Here is a 21,114-nt window from a genome sequence, read left to right as displayed (position 1 = left end):
GCTTTTATTTTTTCTCTTTGTCTGGTTGGTAGATTATTTGTTGTTATTTTGAACTATTTGTTTGACCCTCATGGGTTACTTGAGTGATGAGCTCATTGATCTAGGGTTTGAAATAAATTTGGAGGTCCTACTCTTAATCTATGACATTATCTATTCATGGGGTTGGGGTATTTCATAAAAAAAGAGTGGAATAATTTGGTCAGATATTAAGATAACACTTCCTTATATCAAACAAACAAACAAATATTTCTAACTGGACTGCTATAGCAGCATTTAGTTTTGTACTTTAATTCCTACTTAAAATGATCATCAACTAAAGAATTAAAAAGAATAATAATTTTATTTGCATTAGCAAATTTCACTAGAAATATTCAATGCAGACAAGAGTGGAATTTAAATTTAAGTCCTTATGATAGATGTTGACTTATTGAGTTTTCTCTTCTTTGTATACCATCTAATTCTTCAAAAAGAATAGTTTGTTATGATTAAATACATTTTCATATATTTGACTGGTAAAGATCTTGAACAAATAATTATATCCTCACATTCATGGACCATTAACCATGATAAGAAATCTTTAATAGCATAAGAGCACCTTCTTGGATACATACTCATAGCTTTCAAGGACTCGTATTTTAAATTGTCATGCTTTCTAATCAGCTTTTTGGAATGCATTTAAGACAGAAGTGGAATCTTTGTGGAAGTCAAAAATCTAATCCATGGACCATGGTATTGTAATTCATAATCTGGTACTGGTGTAGCTATTATGAGAAAATAAATCTAGCAAATCATATGTTAATGCGCATCTTCTTCTTCTTCAAATGGACTGGCATTCTCTTAAATATTTGTTGAGAAGACATGGACATATGGTACAAGCATTTTCTCCATTTGCTTATTTGATCTTGCAACTTGAAAGCACATTGCATTAATTTACTATTCGATTTTGCGTTTACTGACTCCACCACAGTCTACACCCCACTCACAAGTCAAAACAAGGGGAAAATGATAGAAACAATTAATGTTGACAAGGATTGCAACAATTAATATGGGTCCATTTACACAAGATCGAATTTTTAGGAAATCTCAACAAATATATATATATATATATATATATATATATATAAAGTCAAAAGATTAGAGAAAGTCTAATTATATTTTAAATTGAAATTCAATTCTAAGCTACGTGTCTCATCTATTTTTAAATTTTTGTGTTAAGTGAATTATTAGGTGCAAAAATTGAATATTCTAAATCCAATTAGATTCTAAATTGGATTTCAATTAAAATTCAATTTTATGCCACGTATCCTATCTAATTTTTTAATTTTTGTAATAAGTAAATTATTGGGTGCAAAAATCGAAGAGTTTATATCCAATTAGATTCTAAATCATATATATATATATATATATATAAATATATATATATAAAGTGAGGAATCATTACATATTTTAGAAATTTATGACTTAAAAAATGTTTAAGTTGTAACTTTAACACCACGTATAATTTGAACTTATATATGTGTGTGTGTGTGTAAGTGTGATTATTTTTAAATATACATGTGCATATGCACAAGTTTATACACTAGTTATGATATAAAAGCAATTTTCCAAGGGACTCAAATCATCTAACATAATTTTTTTTTTATTTAAAAAAAGATATTTTATGAGATGATTTAGTAAAATCTCTCTCACAACATTTATGAGTCCCACATGTGTAGAACTCATACCATAAGAAGATGGTTTCATGAGACCGTTTCATGAGATACACTCTCATCATAAAAGGAAAATAGGTTAAATGATTTTAATTATCAAAATACAAAGCCAAGAATCTCCTTTATATATATATATATATATATATATATATCAAAGAAATTTTCCGTTCTATATGTTATGGTTGCGATAAGTGGACGCTCTCTCTCTCGTTTCTTTTCTTTTTGTTTAATATATATTTTCCTTTTGTTTTTTCTCCTTATAGCACATGATGAGATGGCGCATAACTACATTAAAATTAACACAATATTTTTTCTAAGTAAACCCCTAACATCAAAGTTTCAAGAGTTTTAACAATATTATTCCAATTAAATTATATTGCCAAATTTTTTTTAAAAAAAAAGTTATATTATTTATTTTAGATTATTTTAATAATTTGTTATAATTTAGGTTTTGATAAAATTCAGTTTTACATAATTCCATTTCTCTATGTAACTTAAAGTAATTTTTATTTTTCAATTTTTCCATGTATTTTATTGTTCATTTTCAATTATATTGTTGAAACACTTGTTTTAACTTACATACAATTATTAATCTATATATCATTGCATAAGCATAATACTAATTTCTAAGAGCATTCCCATCAAGAGTTTTAAATTTTTTAGCATTTAACATATAAAAAAAAAAAAACCAATTTTATAGCATTTAACACGTCACTTTACAATACACCTAACATCAAAATTTCTATTTTTTTTACCACTTTATTTAAATATTCTTTCTTTATTATTTTTTTATTCATTTTTTATTCTTCCTCTCTCTCCTTCTGTGTCTCTCTCTTTCTCAACCCAACTGTTCTAAGCACTACCAGCCATATCCACTAGCCACAATATCAATTGACAACAGAGATAACAACCCACCAAATCACAAAATTAGATCAACCCGCCGAAGTCAAACCACAAAACCCACCAAAATTATATCATACCTCAGCCCACACTTGCCGAACCACCGAACCATGAAATCAACCCAGACCCATGAAATCACGAACAAGGACGATCCACCACCACCCACGAAATCAACTCGTCCTATGGAGAGAGGAGAAAGATCAACAGTCAAAGAAAGAGAGTGAGAGTCAGAAAGAAAAGGGGAGGAGACACGGAGAGAGACGAAGAGGCAAAGTGAAAGAGAAAGAGAGAAGAAATAGAGAAGTGATAACACCTTAAAATGTATATTTGGTATATATTTATGTGGGCGTTATCTCCTTATTACTATGCTTAATTTGTATAATTAAGCCATGATTTGCATTAGTCCCTATTATTTATTTTTACATAATTTCTTGAATAAGATGCTATTCATTGTGTGTAATTTTCCACTTTCAGGAAATCATGTGAGAAAGATGAGTTTACAGGAATTTGTGAGAGAATTGAGGCCAAACTAGAATTAAAGTGGAGCTAAAGGACCATACTTAAATGTTTAAGGAGATGCAGCTGGAGTACTTGGATCGTCTACCATGATTGGAAGCTTCAGATAAGAAAAGAAATCAAAGAGGCAGAATTTGAAAAGGAAAAATCTGATTTAAGTACTGATCAGTATTTTGGGCGTATCTCTCATCCCAAAAATCCAATTGACACAAAGCTAGATGGGTTGGAACTGTGACTTAAATATCTACAACTTTCCAGTTTTGAGTTTTTTGAAATTCTCAATTTTTTAAGGCTGAAATTAACTTACAAGTTAGTTATTGCTGTAAACCTGGACGGAAATTAAAATAGTAAATGTTTTATTTTCTTTGGACACTTTTTACATTAGGGTTTTGGAAGGGAGGTTGTGCAAAACGAATTTTGGTTGAGAAAACCTTGTATTTTTCTTTCTCTAATGGCAGCCTAAACTCTTTGTTAGGGCTAGGGGTTATGTTTCTTCTATACGATATGAATATCTAATGTGATTCTTTCTAGAATTTTATCAACAACATATTTGATTGTTCAATTAGATTTCTTTTGATGTATTAGCTCTTCCATGCTTTCAATAAGTTCAATCATATTTTTCTTATTGTTTAGATGAATTTCTAATAGTTTCAAATAGAAATCAGGTTTTAAAGTGAATGGATTTTTCTGAAAACTTTTCTAACTGCATTATTAATCGAGGTTATCATGCTTCTTGAATTGACTCAGTTCAACCGAATCATACGTTTTTATTTGTATAAGAACAATCAATTATGAAATAGATATTTTCTTAGATCACAAAGAAATTCATATCGATATAGGGAAAAACCCCGATGCCCTAGTATTTACTTTATTGATTTAAATCAGTTTTTATTATTATTCTTGTTAACAATCACCAAGCAAATGTATTTTTCTTCTTCACCCAAATTGTTATTTAATTATATTGTCTTTGAATTTACCATGCTCCTTATGGTTCGACATCAGTACTCCGAGAATTATATTGCTACGATCTCCTGCACTTGGGAGTGAGCAAGAAAGAAGAGAAGAGGCACGGCAAAAGAGAGAGAAAGTGATAAAAAAAGAAAAATAATGATAATAAGAGCATTCTCATCAAATGTGTTAAAAATGCTAAATGCTATTTTTTAGCATTTTTAACACCTCAAATCATAAAAACCCATCTTTATCAAGGGTGTTAAATCTTAAAAATTTTAGCAACTTGCTTCAGTGAGGTTTTATTACTAACACCTCACTGTAGCAAGCTGCTACTATTTTTTTTATTACTTTTTTTCTTTCCTTTTCACACACACACACACTCTCTCTCTCTCCCTCTCTCTCTCTCTCTCTTCGCCTCTCCGTTTCCCTTTCTCTCTACATCTCGAGTTCGTTGGTCTTAGGTGTGGCTGGGTTGAGTTGGTGTTCTTGAGGCGTCATTCTTGAGTCGGTGTGGTCGGTGTTCTTGTATGGGGTTGAGACCAGAGAGGCTAGGCCACTGGGGTGGTGGTCATTGGAGAGGTTGGGGTGGGTTTTGGCTGTAGTTTTATGGTGGGTTCAGATTGGGGTGAGTTTGATTTGATTTTGGGTCTTGATTTGGTTTTGGGATTGTGTTTTGGTTTGAGAGTGCGAAGGAGGAAAGGGAGAGGAAAGTCAAGTCGCCGCCGTGGAAGAAGATGACGACGGGGAGGGAAGTGGTGTCCGTGTCCGTGTTTGTGGGAACAAAGAGGCAGAACCAGATCAGCTGTTGACGATGCTGTCAAATCAAGTCTTCCATGGGAGGACCAAGGAATTAGAATCTGATGGTTTGTTTTTGTGTGTGTGGGTGTGCTACAAAGTTAAAGAAGGGATGAACTTTTTTTCTTTTTGGTGGTTGGGGTTTGATGTTGTGGTTGGTGGTAGTCGCTGTGGCTATGGCTGTGGGCGGTGGTGGTAGTGGGTGTTGGCAGTGGCAGTGGGTTTGTTGGTAGTGAAAGAGATGAGAATGAGAATAAAAAATTAATATTTTAATGAAGTGGTAAAAAATATAAAATCTTTGATGTTGGATGTATTGTAAAGTAAAATTGATAAATTAGGTTTTTGAGATGCTAAATGGTAAATTTTTTGAAATCTTTGATGAGGATGCTCTAAATAGTAGCAACTTGCTACAGTAAGGTACAACTACTTTTTAGTTTTAGCATCTTTGATGTATAGCATATTTTAAGATTTTAAGCTATAAAATAGCATTTTAGCATTTTTCACATCTTTGATGTGAATGTTCTAATCATTGTGATGGGTCCATGAAGCCAGGAAGAATAAAACACAAACCCAATAGATTTATTTAAGCTTTTGTACGGAAAATGATCATTTTGATTTTATTGGAAATGAAGAAAGTTTCTTTCACAGTTAAATTTTTCTTTTTCTTATCTAACATTGCAGAGAATAGTATGTAATTTTACATAAACTATGAAATGAAACTATCATGGAGAGAGGATCATTTTCTTTTGTGTTGATCTATACATCATTATTACACGCATGCCTTCTTCTTCTTCTTCTTCTTCTCGCTTAGTAAGTGCAGAGTATAGAACCCCAAGCAAAAGGTTACAAAGGAACCCGGGTGCCACTTGGCTACAAGGCCATTGGCATCATTACATGGATGCTAAGCAATAAAGTAGGGAGCAGACAAATGAACCAAGTGTGTCCAATAGTGTACTTGTTATGAATTATGATCAAACATCATCACCATTGATCATTCTTTTCTATGAGGATGTGAGCTTTCCACATGTCAGTTTCATGAAGAGAGGGACCTCTCTCACCTGAACCTGGCTATCAGACACGAGATCATATTCTCTTAGTTCTCTATATAACTCTAGAACTAGCTAAACTTTTTCCTTAGCACTGACCATTTGAATGGTTCTCCACAGCCTCTCATAGCTCTCTTATGCTCACATACTTATGTGCTGCTTTATTTCCATATATACTCACACAGCATTAAACAAAAAGTAATGCCCATTACAATCAACAAGCTTAATGGAAAACCCCCAACTCTTAAAAAGTGTAAGAAAGAAAAAATTATCCTTTATTTTTTTAAGAAAGTTTCGACATATAACGTTTGCTTTTAATAATAAATCTTTATTATCAAACCAAAATATCAATCAGTTTTAGGTGTAAACGGGGATTGAACTCTAAATCTCTTATTCAATCACAGAAAAAATTATCCTAGTTATGTGAAAGTGATCTTCATGGATTCCAAAATATAACTCTGCATAAAACACTTCAATTGTAATTCCAAGGGGTAGCCGCAGTGTATATGTGAAAATGATTTTCTTTGGGTAACCGCTTGGAACTGCTTAGTGCTTAATGAATTGGAATGTACATAATCTCCCACTTGTGTGCTCACTGAAAGCCATTATCAGGTCATGTCAGATGACTGATAGGTATCTGATATGAAAACGTTATCACTTTTTTTAATGGTGGAGCTTCTTCTAGATGGCCCAAAAAATGATGTTTTGTACCGCTCAATTATCTAGTTTGTTATAAGTATAAATCCGCATGTGTGAAGAGACTACTAGATATATAAAATCACTACGAAAAGATCTCTCAATCATTTTTACGTGGAAATGTGAAGTCTTGATTTTTTGTTTTGGAGGGGCCAAACTGCTATAGTGAATCCCTAGATTAGAATTTGAAGCGAAATAGAGAAATTAAAATATTGTGCAATTGGAAAATGCAGAAGATAAATATATCATACTTAAACAGTGGCACAGAGGTAGAAAGAGATAAAATAATTAACAATATTTTTTTAAAAATAAAATTAAACACACTAAATATAGCGTCCTATAGGAAATCCATCTTTTTTATTTTGGTTGGGAGTAATAACAATTATTAAGAAAATACACACTTAAGATATTCATATAGGAGACATGAAAATTTGGAGACACATATATTTGTTGTAAAATATAACTCAAACATAGGGCTAAATTTAAATTTGTGGAAAGTTTGGAAGGCAATGACACTTCCTTCCTACCTCGCAAGAAAAGACATAGAAAAGGTTTAAGAATTATTAAGAAAAATTATAGTTTTCATTTAATGCTTTTGTGCACTAGACAAGATATTGGCAAACTCGTGGCCAAAATGGCCCCATCTCCCTCTATATAACATACGCTGTAGATTGTAAATTCTCTGACAGTTTTTTGGTGTACATTGCAAATCTTCTCAAAGTTTTAGAATGCACAATTCTAAACTCCCGTAGATGATGATGGATTGATTAAACTATTAAATTGTACAATAATTTATACGTTGAGAGATGGATAATGTAAATTAACATCAAGTGAGGGTGTTGATTAAAAAATTATTGAATTTGTGGTCATATTATAAATACTCCTATAGTTTAGGGTGGGATGATTACAATTAACCAAAAAAAATATAATATAATAAAATTACACCCAAAAACATAGCTACTAGATAAGAGACAATGGGAAATTGGCGAAGGATTGTTCCCAAAAGTTCAAGGGTACAATTAAAGTTACTGCTTTGCAGATAAGGAAACTATAACATAATAAAACTAAATTGATCGTTTCTTCAATTATTGATATCAAACTTTTGAGTCACTTGGAATATATGAATTTCTATTATTAACTCAGTTTACATTTTATTCTTAAATCCCATCATATTATTAAAAAAACACATGACACGGATAAGCACATGATGTGCTTGTGAATCATTGAAAAATGACCAACCATTCTCAGGTTCATTACATGCAAACTTTCCAACCCAAAACAAAAGAAGATAACTTGTAGTAGGAATGCTTGCCCAGTTGATTGCACAATTCATCAATCATGCAATTATATCCATGATTTGGTTCCAAAATGCCTATTTAGTTGGAACTTAGTTTAGTACATTGTGACACCACCAATTATGGGTTTTAAATTGGATAAATGCATGTTATGCATTGAATCCTACAACGAGTGTTTATTCGGTCCTACTAAATTATGAGAGGTAGAGGGCTTGAGAGAGTTTTTGAGTCTTCTAGTTTCTTTGAGAAAGTGTGAATAAGAAATGAGATGAGTCTTGTCTTTCTATTGGTGTGTGAACCCGTGGACTTGAGAGAAAGACTCAAGGGAGCTTCCTAGCTCTTTCCTTAAGAGAAAAGAGAGTAAAGTGAGTGAGAAATTCTAATTTGTGTGTGGACCCGTGGAAAATGAGAGCAAGAGAGTTTCTTGGAAGCTCAAATTGTCTTGAACAGTCAAAGAAGAATTGAGATGAAGATTTCTTTTTTGCATGGCCGGCCAAGTGTTGGTCTTGGGGCTTAAGAAGTCAACATGTATGATGCTTTGGCCCTATATGTGTTGAATTTCAATTGGTTGCATGTGGGTGAAATTTCCACTATAACATCTCATGCATCATATACCTAATTAAAATACTAACTATGTATCTAATAACTTAAACCACTTAATATAGTTTTGTACATACTAAGTATATATTTATAATATAAATAGCCAGTCAATTATTTATAATCTTTACCATTCTTATTCAATGGCATTATAAAATTGTAAGGACACGATTCGTAACGACCCGTAACAGTGTTGGGTTCGCACATAAAAATGGCCCAAACAATATCATTTGTAGAGCGTGGGTTTGAAAGGCTAGGCTTTGGTCACCAGGCAGTGGGTTTCTCGTGATATCCATACATGGTTAAGTCGTCTTCGCCCTAGGAGTCTTTCTCCTGGAGGCGGGCTGGGAGGCTCTGGTTTTTGGCCATTTTTCCAGCCCTTTTTTGGCGCACTAACTTTTACATTATATAGTCCTTCTTGGTTGATCCTAGCCCTCCACTTGTTGGTCAGGTAAGTGCTTACTTCTGTACCTGTCCCATCAGCTGTCCCCTCTTACTTTTCTGTTTAGTCGCGAGGATCGAAGTTACATCGTCCAAGCGTCTTTTCTCATTAACATGATCAGGACGTTGGCCGGTGCATTTAATGCGGAGGGAACGTATTTTCCTTGAACCTATTTTGCACCGTACCTCCATGTGGGCCCTATTCCACTCACATCCCCTTCAGGGGACGATTTGGGGATGGCCTTCACTAAGACGTTGCTCTTCTCATCAAAGCCTTGGAGTGCCGAGGACAGGGTCGTCCTCAGCTGTTCCCCTTAACCCCTTGGCCTTTGATCACTCGTCTTCGGCACACTACCTCCTCGGCACGGGCCCTGAGCCCGAATAGAGCGTGGGCCGGATCATAAGCTTCCCAGCCCTACAAAAATAATATGATTATTAAATACTCTTCTATTAATTATAAAAAGAAAGTAGCTTAAAATAGTAATTAACCACTTAAACACATAGTTTATTTATAAAGTTGAGTCGGGGTGTTACATTTTTGTTCAGTCTTTTCTTACTTTTATATATAAAATTCTATCTTCTTTTTCAAAAGAAATAATAAAATAATAATGTTATTAATTAAATATTGTGAAAGATAAAAAAACGCAATTTTAATGAGAGTTAATAGATAGTTTAATGGAATACTAACTGTAAGAACCAAGTGCAAGACTTCTGGACCTTGGGTCACTTGGGCTCACAATTTATTTGTAGTGGGCTTAAGTATTTCCTACAATGGGTCGTTCTCGGCAGAGAGACTCAAAGTAACACCCAGTTAGTACCCTCTCCTTGACTGTTTTCTCTCAATATTTCTGAACCCCTTCTTCTCCCAACTTTCTTCTATTTATAGCCAAGGTAAGTGGGGAGATTATGATTACAGTCACCGTTAGTGCTACTGAAGGTCCAGTATTATCTGGTTAAAGTGGGTGTTTAGGTGAAAGGGCGGTGCAGCATTTATGATCTTGGAACTTGGTTCCATTTTGACCGATTATGTTCGGCAACTCACGTTCCCGTGCATATCATGATTTTCCCGGATATGACTCATACGCTCTACCGGGAAAGCTTAACCGGTCAACTCTGGGAACTCAATACCTAAAACTTGTTTTTTACTCTAAGGCAGTTTCAAGAAGGGCACAAGGTAACTGGAACTTTCTGCTGGGCCTGCGCCCAAGGCCGGTATGGGCTTGGGCCCGGGGCCTAGATGGGTCTGGGCCCAAGGCCAGTATGGGCTTTGGAATCTCGGTGCCGTACAATAGCCCCCCCTTGATTCATACTCGGTCGCCGAGAAGAATCAAGGAGCTGCCTGGGCCTTTTGACCTCGGGAATCTTCTAATCTGGGACTTCTGGCTGTCACTTTTTATTAATATTCATCTCAAAAGACGCGCCGTTTCGCTGCGCCAGGCGCAGTCGTCATTATTGCCTGACGGTTCGTGAACCGAAGCGACGCGCGAATCGGTTATGCTTGGCATTCGCTGGGTCGCTCGTAGACTGTGTCCATTTATTGCTTGATTAAGCGTTTCTTCTTCCCCCATTTCTTTTTGGCTCTATAAATAGTCCTTCTCTAAACACCATTCCATTTTTCCTTCGCCTCTGATCTTTAGTGCTTACTCTCTGCCGACCACATTTCTATGCGCTTGCTTGCTCAGCGTTCTTTTCCTCCTTAGAACCCAAAGTAAGTCTTTCTTCCCCTTCCTGTTCCTTCAGCTTTGTTTCTTTGAGTTCACTCTTGTAGTTTTAGGCTTTATAGATGGGTTACTCTTACCTTCTAGATACCCCGGCTGCTTTGGCCACCTTTAGGAGTAAATTTAGTATTCCCAATGACGTGGACGTGGCTTACTGCCATGAGAGTGATATGGAACTCCACCGAGGGCAGGGTACAGCCTTCTTTCCTTTGATGTCCATTTTAGAAGGTGGGGTTAGGTTCCCCGTAGATCCCCTCTTGATAAGCACACTCACTTACTACAGGCTGTGCCCCGACCAGCTTCCCCCCAATTTTTACCGGGTAGTTAGTTGTGTCAGCAAGTTGAACCATACTTTTAACTTACAATTAGACCACCATGATATTAACCAAATGTACAGCCTCTGTGGGAACAAATCCACCAATTATTACTTAAAGACCAGGGATGCTCGGGTACGGCTGATATCGTGCCTACCCGATTCGAACAGGAACTCCGCCGGGGAGTTCGTCAGGGTGCGCGGCAATTGGTTTGCCGGGGAGATCCCTTGCCCCCTTACACGACGTGAAGTGGGTTCGTACCATCCCCTTCGTATAACTGTTTTCCACTGCCTCTTCCTTTCTTCTTATTGGAGTAAAAAAAAGATTTTTTTTTTTTTGTTAAAGGCTAATGCGTCACCTGTTCTTTTGCAGACGGCAAAGTGTTTGTTCAGGACCTCAGAGCCGTCCACACCAGGGATCTAAACTTCGTCCTCCGTTCCGAGATCTACGTGCATTGGGACGGGCAACTCCGGGCCTCACACCTGATCCTCGGAGTGGAACCGGTTTATTCTACCTGGCAACCTTTCAAGCAGGCGCTGATAGTTGACAGCCCCCTGCTATCGTACATAGACGTCCGGTACGTGAATTTTTTGCCGCCGAAGCTTACAACCGGGGAAGCGAGGGAATTTGGTCGGCGGTTCACTGCCGCGGACGAGCTAGTCCCCCTGCGAGACGATTCCGCGGAACGGGTATCTCGGCGCCTTAGAGAGAGAGCTCACGAAGCCATACAGCAAGGGGACCAAGCCCAAGAGTAGCCCCATCCCGAGGATCCACCCGCTGAGCCTCAACAGCAAGTGATAGAAGCGGCTAACTTGCTAGCTGAAGCGATCCAACCCGGTGCAAGAATGGTGGCAAGGAGAGTCATGACCCTTGACCGGTTCGTGCCTGGCGCCTGGCCGCCCAACCAGCCCCCGCCTACTCAGGGTCGGGGTCCAGCGTTTCAGCCTCCTCCCCCTCCGCAGTCCGGATGGGCCCGTAAGAAGCAGAAAGTAACCGAGCAGCCTTCCACGGGCCCGGGGGATGCCATAGTCCAGACTCCTCCCCGACCAACAGGCGGAATCGTTATCCGCGAGCCGCCGAAGCTGGCACAGGGGGCGCGTCCTCCTCCCAAGTGGCTCCAGCGTGGGAGCCAAAGTTCCTTCTGGACGGCAAGCCATTGCCCTCAACCGCCTCTGTTCGGATGTGGGATAAGGGCGAGGGCGGCCGTATTGCCCAAACTTTGGCTGGAGCTCTCCAACTCCCCGAGGACGTGCATGCTTTCGAGGATGGGTCCGAGGAGTCTGTGGGGCGCCGGTTAGAGTGGCACGCCATTGCGGTAATTCTTTTATCTCTTTACTCCATATAGATTTCCTTTTGTTTCTTTGCTAACCCCCGTGTTTGCTAGGCCGCTCAACTGGCTCACATCGTGGCTGCCCGGGCACGGGAGCTTGATGAAGAAAACGAGCGCGAGAAGGGGGCGCGGGAGTCAGCAGTAAAAACGGCCAAGGAAAAGCTGAAGATTGCTGAGGCTGCCGAGAAGAAGGCTGCTGCTGCGGAGAAGTACCGGGCATTGGCTGAAAAAAGAAATGCAGAGCTCCTGACCAAGCAAAATGAGATGGAGCTCAAACTAGCCGAAGCCCTCAGCCTCAACACTTCTAATGCCGAGGAGATAGCTGATCTTAGGGCAGGCTTGGCGGCCGCGGAACAAAAGTGGTACGACGTAGGTTTTGCCGACGTCGAGAATTCCGCGGAGCCGGTGGTGGCTCGGGCTCGGCATATGGGTTTCGAGGCCGGGTGGTTTGCCGCTCTTCAGGCAATGGGAGTTCCTGAAGATTCGTCGCTGAGAGACCCCGGCCAGATTCCCTTTCCGAACCCTGTACCTGCCGTCCAGGACGCCCCGGCTGCTCTTGACGATGAGGAGACGGCCAATATGAGGGAGTTGGTTGAGCAAATCGACTCTCACGCCGAGCCCGAGGAATTGGAGGCCACTAGCATACCTACTGTGCAGGAACTTCTTGATGTGGGCCAGCCTTTTTCCCTGATCGTCCAGCAGGAAGTGCCACCGCCGACCCAACCTCCCAGCTGATTTTACTTTTACTTATTAGCTTATTTTTATTTTATTTTTATTTGACTATGTCACCGGGATGTGGTGATTGAACAACAGTTTTTACTTATTAGTTTTATTTGCCCACGTCACCGGGATGTGGTGATCGAACAATTTGCTTTAACTTATCGGTTTTGCCCATGTCACCGGGATGTGGTGATTGAACAATTGCTTTTACTTGTTTAATTAGTAGTCCGTTTTCTTTTTCCGTTTCAATTTGTTGAATGAATTTATATCTGTTTGTGTTTTGCTTGAATTATACTGGTGCTATGACCGCTTAATAGAACGGTACCCCCGAAAACCTGTTGTGCGGTTCTGTGGGTGTTTTGAGAGTGCTGTTTGGACTTAGTATTTGTAAAAAGGGTTAGGTTTTTACCATGTTTTGGTTTAACCGAGAATTGTGTTTTCGTCCTTCGAGTATTTGTTTGCAAAGTTTCTACTTGTCCGGATATTTGGTTTTAACCGAGAATCAAGTTTCTGTCCTTATAGATTTACTTGTAAGGTTCTCACCTGCTCGGCGATATTGATCGAGCCGAGGGTCAGGTTTTGTCCTTAGGATTCATTTGTAAGGTTTTCACCTGCTCAGCGATATTGATCGAGCCGAGGGTCAGGTTTCTGTCCTTAAGATTTATTTGTAAGGTTTTCGCCTGCTCGGCGATATTGATCGAGCCGAGGGTCAGGTTTTGTCCTTAGGATTCATTTGTAAGGTTTTCACCTGCTCGGCGATATTGATCGAGCCGAGGGTCAGGTTTTGTCCTTAGGATTCATTTGTAAGGTTTTCACCTGCTCGGCGATATTGATCGAGCCGAGGGTCAGGTTTCTGTCCTTAAGATTTATTTGTAAGGTTTTCACCTGCTCGGCGAAATTGATCGAGCCGAGGGTCAGGTTTCTGTCCTTAAGATTTATTTGTAAGGTTTTCACCTGCTCGGCGATATTGATCGAGCCGAGGGTCAGGTTTCTGTCCTTAAGATTTATTTGTAAGGTTTTCACCTGCTCAGCGATATTGATCGAGCCGAGGGTCAGGTTTCTGTCCTTAAGATTTGTTTGTAAGGTTTTCACCTGCTCGTAGATATTGATCGAGCCGAGGGTCAGGTTTCTGTCCTTAAGATTTGTTTGTAAGGTTTTCACCTGCTCGGCGATATTGATCGAGCCGAGGGTCAGGTTTCTGTCCTTAAGATTTATTGGCGATTCTCTTGGTGTGCGGTTTCGGGGTCAAAAACAGCATAGACAAAAAAGTTCATCATGCTCTTAATCTTAATAGAATACAAGTTTTGGCTTACATCGATGATTACGCGTAGAATTTCTTCAGGTTGTTGGCGTTCCATGGTCGGGGGAGCGGTCTCTCGTCCAGGTCTTCCAAGTAGTAGGCCCCTGCACCTGCGACGGCTGTGACTCTGTATGGTCCCTCCCAACTCTGAGCAAGCTTCCCTGCAGCCATGTCCCGCATGTTCCCCACTACCCTTCTTAACACTAATTCCCCGGCACTGAATTCCCTGGCCTTTACATTTCGGTTGTACCTTTGGGCCAGCTTCTGCTGATACTCGGCAAGACGTACGGTCGCGGCCTCCCTGCATTCTTCTAGCCAATCCAAATGCTCCATCATCAGGTCGGCATTCTGTACGGGGTCAAACCCGGCGACCCGTGCACTGCATAAGCTCACCTCGGTCGGTATCACCGCTTCTGCTCCGTATGCCAGAGAAAATGGGGTTTCCCCCGTGGATCTCCTGGGGGTCGTGCGGTAGGCCCATAAAACGCTGGGTAGTTCTTCTGCCCATCTTCCTTTCGCTCCATCCAACCTTCTCTTGAGCCCGTTCAAAATAGTCTTGTTTACTGCTTCGGCTTGGCCGTTGCTCTGGGGGTACGCCGGGGTTGAATACTTGTTCTTGATGCCGAGCTCGCTGCAAAAGGTCCGAAAAGCGTTGCTGTCGAACTGTAGCCCATTGTCTGTTACTAGCGAATTTGGCACCCCAAACCTTGTAACTATGTTTTTCCACACAAATGTTTTCACGTCAGTATCCCGGATATTGGCCAAGGCTTCAGCTTCAGCCCACTTTGTGAAGTAATCTACAGCCACCAGTAAAAATCGGCGGTTCCCCGTTGATAGGGGGAATGGCCCGAGGATGTCAAGCCCCCATTGTGCAAATGGCCACGGGCTGCTGACAGGATTTAGACGTCCTGCCGGCTGATGGATCATTGGTGCGTGCTTTTGACATTGTTCGCAGCTCCGAACGTATTCGGCGGCGTCCTTCTGCATCTGTGGCCACCAAAACCCCTGCGTCATTGCTCTGTGTGCTAAAGATCGTCCCCCAGCATGCCCGCCGCACACTCCTTCATGCAGCTCGGTTAGAAGCTCCTTGACTCTTTCGGGATGCAGGCACAAGAGGTAAGGGCCCGCGAAGGACCTTCTGTACAACTTTCGATCCGAAGACAACCAGTACCTGGGATCCATTCGTCGAATCTTGTTGGCCTCGGTCTCATCCTCTGGAACTTTATCTTCGGAAAGAAAGCCTATGATCGGGTTCATCCAGCATTGTCCGGCTACCGCCACCTGCGCAACCTCTACTCCGGCTTGGTCGAGAGCAGTCTTCACACAGATGCTTGGCTCCCTTATAAGTTCTATCATGATAAGCCTTGGTGTGTCCTCGGTAGCCGATGAGGCTAACGTGGCAAGAGAGTCAGCATGCTTGTTTTGTGACCGGGCTACCTGGGATATCTTTACCGTTCCAAACTGACCGATAATTTGCTTTGCCGTACTTAGATTAGCTTTCATTCGGGGGTCCCGAGCCTCGAAGTCCCCGGTGATCTGATAAACAACTAGCCGAGAGTCCGAGTAGATCTCTACGTCCTTTGCACCTAGATGCAATACTGCCCTCAACCCGGCCAGTAGGGCTTCATATTCGGCTTCGTTGTTCGAGGCTTTGAACCCCAATCTGAAGGAGTGTTCCAGTCGCATACCTTCAGGGGTGATTATGACAATACCAGCCCCGGCCCCCATAGCATTTGATGCGCCGTCCACAAATAACCTCCACGGGCGAATCTCCACACTACAGATTACCTTGCCTTCATTCTTGGGTGTAAATTCCGCGATGAAATCAGCGAGAACCTGTCCCTTCACCGAGCTTCTAGGTCGGTATCTTATGTCAAACGATCCCAACCGAGTCCTCCATTTAGCAATCCGTCCTGTGAAGTCGGATCTTTTCAACAGTGATTGCAATGGATACTCGGTGAGGACGAACACTGTGTGTGCCTGGAAGTAGTGTGGTAACTTCCTCGTGGCGTGTACCAGGGCCAAAACCAAATTTTCAAGAGGCAGATACCTTGTCTCAGCATCGACTAAGGTTTTGCTCATGTAATACACCGGCATTTGTACTCCCCGGTCCCATAGTAACACAGCACTTACGGCATGATCGGTGACTGCAAGGTACATAAACAGATCCTCCCCGGGCTCCGGGGCTGTCAACCTTGGCGCCTTTGCCAAATATTCCTTTAGTTCTCGAAAAGCTTCATCGCAGCTCTCGTCCCATTGAAACCCCTTCCACTTCTTCAGAAGCTGATAGAATGGCCGGCAGCGATCGGCAAACTTGGAGATGAATCGGTTCAGGGCGGCCAACATCCCAGTGAGCACTTGCACCTCCTTAGGATTGCTCCGTGGTTTGAGGCAATTGACGGCCTCTATTTGGTCGGGGTTAGCCTCTATTCCCCGAGTGGAGATCAGATAACCCAGGAACTTGCCAGCCCCCACTCCGAAAGTGCACTTTTCGGCATTCAGGCGCAGCTTGTGTCGCCGTAGTATCTCGAATACTCCCCGAAGGTCTTCAGTATGCAGCGACTCTTTTCTGCTTTTTACCACCATGTCGTCGATATAAACTTCAACCGTGCACCCAATTTTTTCTCGGAACATCCTTGTCATCATACGCTGGTAGGTGGCCCCGGCATTCTTCAATCCAAACGGCATGACCTCGTAGTGATAGTTTGCGTTCGGGGATATAAATGCTGTCTTTTCTCGGTCCTCGGGCGCCAAGGCAATCTGGTGGTAGCTTTGGAAGGCGTCTAGGAAGCTCATTCTCGGGTGCCCGTAAGTGGCATCCACTAGCTGATCAATCTTGGGCATCGGGAATGGATCCTTGGGACACGCTCTGTTCAAGTCGGTGAAGTCCACACAAACTCTCCATTTACCGCTTTTCTTCTTCACTACGACAGTGTTTGCTAGCCATCTCGGGAAGAATATTTCTTTTATGACCCCGGCTTCCTTCAGTCGCTGGACCTCCAGGTTTACTGCATCGACGTGTTCCTTTGATGCTCTTCTCGGCTTCTGCTTTTTCGGGGGAAATGATGGGTCCACATTGAGTTTGTGAACAATGAACTCGGGGTCTACGCCGGGCACTTCATACGGGTTCCATGCGAAGACATCTATGTTCTGCAACAGGAACAACAACATCTCTACCCTTTCCCGGTCATTCATGCTTGTACCAATCTGGAAATATTTGTCACTATCTGGGAGAATTCTTACCTTCAGCACCTCCTCGGCAACGTCCGCCCCAGTTTCCCGGGGTATCTGTAATTGCTATGCAGTCTCTTTCTCGGCGTGCTCAGCTTGACCGAGCTGTTCCTTTTCCCACCGGACCGCGGCTACGAGGCATTGCTTCGCCACCTGTTGATTCCCCCTTACCTCTACAACTCCATACTCAGTAGGAAATTTTACTTTCACGTGAAGGGTGGACGGAACGGCCCCCATGGCGTGAATCCACTGCCTCCCCAGGATTGCGGTGTAAGGTGCGAATGATCGGACTACTATGAACGTAACTGTAACTTCCTTGCCCTCCATGTCCACTGGGAGAGAGATTTGCCCCTCGGGAATCACAACTCTCCCGTCAAACGAGACCAATGGCGTGTCATACTTTGCGAAATCCTGGGTTTTTAACCCGAGCCCATCGAAGAGGTCCGGGTACATAACGTCAGCCCCGCTACCCTGATCAATCATCACCCTCTTCACCAAGAATCCGCCTATCCGGGCCGTCACCACCAAAGCGTCGTCGTGAGGTTGGATTGTTCCTTCCAAATCATCTTCTCCGAACGAGATGTCCAGCCGTCCAACTTTCTTCTGCTTCTTGGATGATTCTCCCTCCGCGCAAGCCACTGTCATTACCCTTTTTACCGCTGCTGCTCTTCTCGGTGCGGCATGAATGACGTTGATTACCCCCAGGGGTGGTGGATGGGGGTTCCTTTTCTGTTGGGCGCCCTGCCCGGTCTCCCGGTCAGTGGAATCTGCTACAAACTCTTTCAGGTGCCCTGCCTTCACTAACTGTCCGAGATGATCTTTCAATACCCTACACTGCTCGGTGGTGTGCCCCTTGTCTCTGTGATAGGTGCAGTATAGGCTTTGGTTCCTCCGAGATGGGTCGCCCCCCATTTTGTTCGGCCATCTGAAGAATGACTCGTTCCTTATCCGTTCCAATATTTTGTGCACGGGCTCTTTAAACAACACATTAACCCCTTCGATTTGCACCTCTGGTTCCTGCATTCTGAAGTCCCTTTTTGGCTTTGGCGGCAAGATGCTTTGCTGAGATCTCCCCGTAAAAGGAGCTTTCCCCCTGCTTTACAGCCGGTCATCCTCCAGGCGTTTGTACTCCTTTATGCGTCTCATCAGTTGCCTCATATCCTCCGGGGGTCTTCTTGTCAGCGACTCCCGCAGTTCAGAATCTTCGGGGAGCCCCATCCTGAAGGTGCTAGCCGCAATTTACACATCAATGCATCGTTGTGTGCATGCAAAGACATCATGTGGATGTAATGACTGACATGCTCCACGGGGTCTGTCCTCCCCTCATAGGAATTGAATGGTGGACGCGTGAATCTGCTCGGCATGGGTGCCCGTTCAATCTCATCAGAGAATGGAGACCGGGCTGCCATCCGCAAGGCCCTGCTCATGGCGTCCATCGCGGCGTTGTGGTGCCGCCGCTCCTCTGGCGACTCTGACCCTTGGTTATCATATCCATGCGACCGGGAACGGTCCCGTCTACGACGTGTCTCCCGGGAGTGTCGATGTGACTCTTGAGAACGTGATCGGTCTCGGCGTCGTTGTGTAACAGATCGGCTGGAACCTTCCTCGCCACGGTTTCTCCTGGGTTGGGGGTTGTGGTTCCTTTCGTGGCGCCGACCCCTTGCTTCCAGCTCCAAGTCCATTACTAATCTGCGTAACCGCTCCAGCTCCCGGTCTCTATCATCATGTTGCTGATGTGCAGAGACGCCTGAAATCGTCCGGTGTGTCTGGGCCGATCCTTCTCCCAATCCGGACCTTTCCTCTCTTCTTGGATGCTCCCTATCCTCCAGCCGCTTCTGCCTTCTCTCCCTCCCCGTCGATCCCCGAGAAGATCCTGCGGAATTGCTCGGGACGTGCCCCCCTGAACGCTCCTCAGACATCTCCCTTGCTTGAGTCTCTCTCAAACCACAGCTTCGTAGGAGAGCCCCACGGTGGGCGCCAATTGTAAGAACCAAGTGCAAGACTTCTGGACCTTGGGTCACTTGGGCTCACAATTTATTTGTAGTGGGCTTAAGTATTTCCTACAATGGGTCGTTCTCGGCAGAGAGACTCAAAGTAACACCCAGTTAGTACCCTCTCCTTGACTGTTTTCTCTCAATATTTCTGAACCCCTTCTTCTCCCAACTTTCTTCTATTTATAGCCAAGGTTAGTGGGGAGATTATGATTACAGTCACCGTTAGTGCTACTGAAGGTCCAGTATTATCTGGTTAAAGTGGGTGTTTAGGTGAAAGGGTGGTGCAGCATTTATGATCTTGGAACTTGGTTCCATTTTGACCGATTATGTTCGGCAACTCACGTTCCCGTGCATATCATGATTTTCCCGGATATGACTCATACGCTCTACCGGGAAAGCTTAACCGGTCAACTCTGGGAACTCAATACCCAAAACTTGTTTTTTACTCTAAGGCAGTTTCAAGAAGGGCACAAGGTAACTGGAACTTTCTGCTGGACTTGCGCCCAAGGCCGGTATGGGCTTGGGCCCGGGGCCTAGATGGGTCTGGGCCCAAGGCCAGTATGGGCTTTGGAATCTCGGTGCCGTACAATAACTAAGGTCTTAATTGAATACTTTTAAAACTTAGAGAACTGAATTAAACAAAAGCTGAGTAAGAGTACTGAAATAAATTATGGTGAAACATAGGGGGGGTGGGTTTTGTATTTTAGCCTAAATTATAATGACTCTTTCTCCTAATCAATGCAGTTTTTTTTTTTTTTTTTAATAGACAAACATCTAAAACCAGTTGAGGACTGTAGGGATGGCAATAGGGTGGGGCGGGTCTGAAGGATGGGGTCTTCGCCCCTACCCGGCAAGATTTTGTCTGGCCCCATCCCCGCTCCGCCTTGCATGATGGAGAAAATTTTCTTGCCCCATCTCCACCCCTTGGGGCCCCACGAAGCCCCATCCCACTCCGTAAAATTCTATTTTTTGTTAATTTGCCATACAATTAGTACAATTTTTTTAATGAAACCAATTTCATTAATAAAAATATACTTGAAATTACAACTAAATTTATCCCATTAAATCAAATCAAATCAATTTTTAGAAAAAATTGAACAATATATCCAAGTGTTTAACAAGACAATCATTTAAAAAAAATTAATAATATAACACATGACAAAATAAAGGAAAAAAACCACATTGGGTAAAATAAAATAAGCTAATATTAATATGTTTGTTTAAATAGTAGGATTTTAGGGTATGAAAATTTTATAATTATAACATTTAGCAATGCAAGAGGAGGTGGGGACTGGATGGGGTGGGGCAGGGTGGGTCTAAAAAGTCTAAACCCATCCCCGCCCTGCCTCGTGGTGCAGGGCTAAAATCTTGCCCCATCCCCACCCTACCACCTTTGCGGGGCGGGGAAAATCCACGTGGGGGTAAAACAGAGAGGGGTGGGGAAAAATTGTCATCCCTACTTGGGCTAACGAGAGATGCATATTCGAAAATTTCCTTTTTCCTTTCTTACCTTTTTATTTATTCCCTTCCTGCATCTGCATACTGCATGCATGCCCTTTAT

Source organism: Quercus robur, chromosome 10 (assembly GCF_932294415.1).
Source record: "Quercus robur chromosome 10, dhQueRobu3.1, whole genome shotgun sequence".
Lineage (NCBI taxonomy): Eukaryota > Viridiplantae > Streptophyta > Magnoliopsida > Fagales > Fagaceae > Quercus > Quercus robur.
The sequence above is the reverse complement of the archived record's forward strand: the minus strand, read 5'-3'. Positions refer to the sequence as shown.